General features: G+C 39.3%; 1 non-coding gene across 1 annotated transcript; it reads left to right on the top strand.

Annotated features, from left to right (window-relative positions):
- Nucleotides 1-7,033: 7,033 nt before the first annotated feature.
- Nucleotides 7,034-7,138, top strand: LOC132651724 (U6 spliceosomal RNA). Its single transcript, XR_009589306.1, has one exon. It is a non-coding gene; the product is annotated as a U6 spliceosomal RNA (small nuclear RNA).
- The last annotated feature ends 231 nt before the right edge of the window (nt 7,139-7,369 follow it).

Here is a 7,369-nt window from a genome sequence, read left to right as displayed (position 1 = left end):
AGTAGAGGACAATACAGCCACTTTTGATGTGAACTGACAGACTAAGATCAGAAAGGAGAGGAGAACCTCCCCTATTAGTGGACTTGGGGAGTGGCATGCAAGCAGAGGGAGGAGGGGAGGGTGGGATTGGGATGGGAGGAGGGAGGGGCTTATGGGGGGATGCAGAATGAATAAAGTGTAATTGATGAAAAATTTAAGAAAAAAGGGAAAAAAATAATTTAAGAACCTTAAATGACTTTCAAAATTGGAGGAAAACATGGAGTTAGTCAATTGGCATGGAGCACGTCTCGCCCCTGGGGGCAATGGTCTCCTGAACCTACTCAGACCTCAGACACCACCACTGCTAGTTCTAGAACTGACGCAGGATGTTCCAACGAGGGGTTAAGGCTTCTCATAATATTTCCTATAAGCCCACACCTGTTTGTCTATATCCCCCATTTTTATTCATTATTAGCCAGATAGAGCCAAGTAATTGTGGTAATGATACTTGCTTTTTTGCCCAATGCTGGAATGCTAGTAAAGTTAGGTATGCCCTGGTTACTCGCATGCCTCACTGGGTGCCTATGCCCATTGATGCCCCTCACGCTATGACTCTCTTCAGACAGAAAACGGATCTTGGAACTACAGCCACCATTGTTACTACCATCTCATTGACGGCTGTTGGAGCTACCACCAGGGCATTAGCCATGAGTCATACTGGGCAGACTGCTCAGACCCTGAATAATCATTTAGCCAATGTAGCTCATGCCTTAGTTGTACATAAAGGAATTAATGCTCAACTAAAAGGAAGCTTGATGGTGTTCAATCAGAGGATTGACCTCTTGCAGGAGCAAATTGATACCCTATGGCAAATCGCTCAACCTGGCTGTCAATGAAAGTATGCTGGACTTTGTGTCACTAGCATACAACATGAGAATTTTTCCTGTGCTGCAAATCTGTCTAAACAATTGTCGAGCTATATTTTAGGTAATTGGACTGGAGAATTCGATACTACGATGGAGCAGCTGAGAGTGGCCATTGTCACAGTAAATTCTACCGGAGTGGACGCAGGACTAGCCACAGGATTATTAACATGGATTGCTGCAGCCATGAATCATCTGAAGGAATGGGCGGGCATGGGAGCGTTAGCAGGCCTTCTGGTGTTGGTCTCCTTGGTTTGCCTGTGGTATATATGCAAGATTAGAGTCTCACAACAGTGTGATGCAGCCATGATCATTCAGGCCTTTACAGCCATTGAAGCAGGACATTCTCCCCAAGCATGGTTGGATACCATAAAAAGCTAAAATGATACGCTCAGGATGCGAGGCTAAGCACTGCACTCAGGGTCAGCCGCTTTCGACCCAGAGAAGAGCATGTCTGATTGCATGCGGGTTGATGCCCCAGGTCCCACCTCTGAGAAAAAGGTATCAGACGGGTCTGATGCTCTTTGGGTGGATGACACCTAAATGAACATCGGTATAAAGTCCCAATTTATTTCTAATATCAGAGATTAGACCTCTACTCTTGCCTGATGCGTCTAAAACAAAAAGGGGGAACTGTAGAGAGCTGCGGAATGCTATGCCTTAAAGATGGAGCTGGTTTCCGCCTTCTACCTTCCCGATGGTGAGTGCTCTGTGTCACGAACAATTCCACATTTGGCTAAGGCTGAGGATCTGGCTTGCTTCCATGTATGTGGACCTATCTGCATTGCCCACGTGGCACACCTGGGTTGGCCATCCAGAGGCTATTTAAGCTTTGGGCTGGCTTTCCCCAGGGTCCGAGGATTGTTCAAGGTTCCTGAATAAACTGCATTGAAAAAAAAAAAAAAAAAACAAACACATCTGTGCCACCTGCAAGGCATCCAAAAATTACCTCAAGTTTGCAGAAGTTTTGCTGTCTGGTTCCAAAGGTTACAGGGAGTTTGCTCTATACTTCTCACACTCAGAAAACCACATTGCAAAGACCACCAAGGAAAATCTCTGAGACATAGAACTTAGAAAAGAGCTGCATCTGCCAAGGCCATGAGTCAGAATTCCAATTACCAGACTCCTTCAGAAACCAATTCCTGGGACTAGTTTGGCTGAAACAGAGAAAATCTGTAATTGTAAAAGGAGAAATGGGGGGGGGGAATAAACTATTTGATAGCTAGTTTTGTTCCAAACTAGTGTTGCCAAACCTCTATGAACAGGGTAGCCTTGGCTGACCTGGCTGGATGGGTAGCTATGTCCTACTGAGTGGTCAGTGAGGAACCCTCCTGGTCCAGGTGTTTACATTTAAAATTGGGCCATAAGGACAGTGAAATGGCCCTGTATTATGTGCCTAGGAAGCAAGAGCAAATGTGTTTCCTGCTGTGATCCTCCAGTCAAAACCTCTAAATGTAGTGTTTGTGCTAGGACTGCTTACTTAGCAATTTCCACCTAAGCTCTTAAGGTCTGAGGTAGCTTGTGAAGGACTAGTTCATTGCTAGGATTCTTTTCTAAATAATGAGTTCCTGCAAAGTGTGCCTTAAAATGTCAAACTCTGGCCAACTTTAGTGACATATTTTTTCCATGTTAAAATCATTGTTAAAGTTGTTAAAATATTATTTTTATTGGTTATGTGGAAATTTCAAATAATATACATTACACTCCTTTTCCATTGCTTTCAGGTTCAAATTCCTACTCATGTGAACACTCTAATTTTTTTTTCTTTAAAATACTTCAATTGAAATATGTGTTGTTCATCTAATCATTGTCACATGATCACAGTCTCAGTCCCACCCACCCTCCTTCTTCTACTCCTATGTCCTTTCTCTACTTCCCTGATAGGGGAGGTCCTCCTCCCCATTTTATCTGACCCTAGCTTATCAGGTCTCATCAAGGTTATCTGAAACATCTTCCACTGTGGCCTAATTCTCAGGGAATTGTTCTCCTTGTGTCCTCAATTTCTTCTAATTAGGACACTTCCTGCCTCATCTCCTGCAGGCTTCCCAGAACTCTGAGGAGAGGGAGAATTTCTTTTATAAATCCCATTTACAGCTGGGTATTATATGTATAAGCTCTGTATATTACAGTAATGTGGTTCTCTGTATGCAATCCAATTTCATGCAGAAGTAGTCATCTCTGTGTACAGGGATATGGCAAAGATCTATAAGCTGAAGGTAAAGAAAAACATATTTTAATAACAACAGCCTGGGTTGCTTGAAAATTTCTGTAGGATGACCTGGTCACCCAATCCCCCTAGTGGAAGCCTGATTTGTTCACAATAGATGATCTTTTGAAACTTTTCCCCACACCATTAGGAGAACTCCTAATAAATGAATAGAAACTATATTTGAATTTGTGCTTTTTAATAGCTTCAGCCAGGATGAATTTTCCTATTCCACCCATTTGCCTGAAAATATCATGATGTCATTTTCTTATATTCCATTATGGAATTATTCCACATTGTCCCTAAAGGAGATTGTCAGTCCTATTCTTTAGTCCTTGGAAATTGTTGCGATTTTAATCAGTGTATTAAATGAAAAACTATCATGATAACTATGTCCTTTTAGCCAAAAGTCCCTCCATCTTCTTCTACTACTTGGTGATTTGAATTGTAAATCCCCTTGAAGTGCATCTAGTTACAGGTTTAGTCCTCAGTGTTTAAATGTATGGGAAGTGTTAGGATGTGTGGCCTTGTTTGATAATATAATTCCTTTTGTTTCCCTAATTTCTTATTCAGCCATATTGTCATTTGTATACAGAAAGAATACTTTTTTTAGTCAATTTTGTATACAGTGGCCAAACATGTTAATCAGCAAGCTGTAGAAGTTCCCATGTAGAATTTTGGGGGTCACTGAGGCATACAATTTTATCATCTGCAAATAGTGATAACTTGACATCTTCCTTTCCAATTTGTATCTGCTTGATCTCCTTCAGTTGTCTTATACTTCTGGAAAGGTCTTCCAGAACTATGTTGAAGATATATGGAGAGAGTGGGCAGCCTTAACTTGTCCCTGATTTCAGTAGGATTGCTTCAAGTTTCCCTCAGTTTAGTTTGATGATGGCTATAGGCTTGTTCTATATTGCCTTTAACATTTTGAGATATGTGCCTTGTAATCCTGAACTCTCAAATAATTCAGATATGAATGGAGGTTTGTTTTTCTCAAATAAATTTTCAGCTTCTAAGGAGATTATCATGAATTATTTTTTTCTTTCAGTTTGTTAATATTTTGGATCACATTGATGTATTTCTGTATATTGAAACACCCCTGCAAACCTGGATTGAAGCCTACTTGATCATAGTGAAAGATACCTTTGATGTGTTCTTGTCAAAGTCATAAACTACCTGGTTTTGACCCTAACAAAGCTAGTGAAAGACTTGTATGAAAAAAAACTGAAGACTCTGAACAAAAAATTAGATGAAATCAGAAGATGGAGAGATCCCCCAATGCTCATGGGTTGACAGGATTTACATAGTAAAAATGAGCATCTTACCAAAAGCAATCTACAGATTCAATGCAATTCCCATCAAATTACCAATATATTTCTTTACAGACCTTGAAAGAAAAATTTTCAACTTCATATGGAAAAACAATAAATCCAGAATTGGTAAAACAATGCAAAACAATAAAAGGTCTTCTGGAGGTATCTCTCTCCCCGATCTCAAGCTGTATTATAGAGGAACAGCAATAAACATTGCATGGTACTTTCAGAAAAACAGAATGTTGGTCAATGAAAACAAATAGAAGAAACAGAAATAAACCAACACACTTATCGACACCTGAGTTTTGAGAAAGATGCCAAAATGATACAATGGATAAAAGACAGCATCTTTAACAAATGGTGCTGGTCTAACTGTTTGTCTACATGTAGAAAAATGTAAATAGACCAATACTTATCTGCCTGTACAAAACTAAAGTCCAAGTGGATCAAAGACCTTAACATAAAACCAGACACATTAAATCGTTTAGAAGAGAACGTGGGGAAGAGCCTTGAACCAATTGGCACAGGAGACAACTTCCTGCACAGAACACTAGCAGCACAGTCTCAGAAAACAACAATCAATAAATGGGACTTTGTGAAACTGAAAGGCTCTGTAAAGCAAAGGACACAGTCATGAAAACAAAACAAATTCCTACAGATTGGGAAAGGCTTTCCATCAACCAATGTGACATAGGGCTAATATCCAGTATATATAAAGAAAAAAGAATTTGAAAAGCAACAAATCAAGTAATCCAATTAAAAAGTGAGTACAGAGCTAAAGAAATAATTCTCTATAGAGGAATATCGAATGGCAGAGACACAGTGAAAGATATGCTCAAAAACATTAGCCACTAGGGAAGTGTAAATCAAAACAACCCTGAGATTTCACCTTACATTCATCAGAATGGACAAGATAAAAAACACAAGTGACAATACATGCTGGAGTGGTTGTGGAGGAAAGGGTTCTCCCCTTGCTGGTGGGAATGTAAACTTGTATAACCAGTCTAGAAATCAATCTGGCACTTGCTCAGACAACTCAGAGTAGCACATCCTCAAGATCCAGCTATACTACTCCTAGACATATATCCAAAAGAGGCTCAAATGCACAATAAGATCATTTGTTCAACCATGTTTGTAGCAGCTTTATTGTAATAGTCAGAACCTGGAAACAACTCAGATGTCCTGCAACTAAAAAATAGATACAGAAATTGTGATACATCTACACAGTGGAATATTACTCAGTAATCAAAACAAGGAAATAATGAAATTTGCAGGTAAATATTTGGAACAGGAAAGATTATCCTGAGTGAGCTATCCCAGAAACAGAAAGACACACAAGGTACATACTCACACATATAAACATATAATGTAGGATAAACCTACTAAAAGCTGTTCATCTAAAGAAACTAATCAAGAGGGAGGACTCTGGCTAAAATGCTCTATGCCCATCCTGAAAAGCAAAGAGGATGGACATTAGAAGAAGGAGAAAACAGGGAATAAGTTAGGAGGATGCCACAGAAGGCCTCTGAAAGCCTATGCCCTGCAGAATATCAAAGTTTGCTGAGACTTATGTCCAACTGTTGGGCAGAGTGCATGGAATCTCATGAAAGAAGTGTGAAATAGTAAGTTATGGAGAGGCCAAGGGCTCCACAAGAAGAGCAACAGTACCAACAAATCTAAGCACAGGGTCTTTCCTGAGTCTCATACTCTAAATTAGTACTATACATGGAGATAACCTGGAACTCCTACACAGACTTAGCCCATGGCAGTTCATTGTCCAAGTGGGTTCCACAGTAATTGGACCAGGGACTGCCTCTGACATTAAGTGATCGGCCTTCTCTTTGATTACCTCTTCCTGATGGTTGATCAGCCTTAACAGGCCACAGAGGAAGACAATGCAGCCACTCCTGATAAGATCTGATAGACTAGGAACAGAAGAAAAGAGAGGAAAAACTCCCCTATAAGTAGACTTGCATAGGGGCATGTGGGAGTAAAGGTGGGATTGGGAGGAGATCAGAGGTTAAGGGTAGAATAAAGTGAATAAAGTGTAATAAATAAATTAAATTAAATTAATATTTAAATTAAAAAATATTAAAAATATAATTCCTTTTGGATATATACTATAAAAGAGTGTGCTTTGAAGTTGATATGCCAATCAAAGTGACCAGACAGAAAGGAGTCACTGTCGCTCTGTTTTTGTCATTTTATATCTTTGTTTCTATTGGTCTCAGTCTGTCTATTTCTGAATATGTCTCTCTAGCTCTCTCTCTCTCTCTCTCTCTCTCTCTGTATGTCTCTTTCATGCTCCCTCTCTCTGCCTCTTGCTTGTGATTCAATATGAAAAGCTGTCAGTTTTGGTGAAGGACTACAACAAGATGATTGTTTGGCAAGGTCACATCATGGATGGTTACTGTAAGAATATAAGCAATGTCCCAATTAAACAATTATTGTTCAAAGTTTGCCTTGGTCAGGGAGCATTTTCACAGAAAATAATTCACAGATTGAGGACATATCTTGCCTTTAACAAATAATAATTGAATGTGTGATAATGTGAAACTCACAAATCAAGGACATGTGATTCATTAATGACCACCTGAAAGAAATACGTGGTGCTCTCTTCAGCAGCACATATTCTAAATTTGGAAACAATACAAAGATTAGCATGGCCCCTGTGTAAGGATGACACAAAAATCTGTGAAGCATTCCATATACTTTTGGAGAAATTGAAGAAAACACAAATACATGAAATTGTGTAGAGAAAGAACTTAGGGAAGAAAACAGGAACTACAGAAGTAAGCATAACCAATAAATTATGAGATATGGAAGAAAGAATCTCAGGTGAGGAAGATACAATGGAAGAAATAGAAACATCTGTCAAAGATAATGTTAAATCTAAAAAATAACTGACACAGACCATTCAAGAAATTCAAGACACTATAAAAATA

The sequence above is a fragment of the Meriones unguiculatus genome (genome assembly GCF_030254825.1).
Source record: "Meriones unguiculatus strain TT.TT164.6M chromosome Y unlocalized genomic scaffold, Bangor_MerUng_6.1 ChrY_unordered_Scaffold_23, whole genome shotgun sequence".
NCBI classification, from domain to species: domain Eukaryota; kingdom Metazoa; phylum Chordata; class Mammalia; order Rodentia; family Muridae; genus Meriones; species Meriones unguiculatus.
This window is presented reverse-complemented; position numbering and strand designations above follow the sequence as displayed.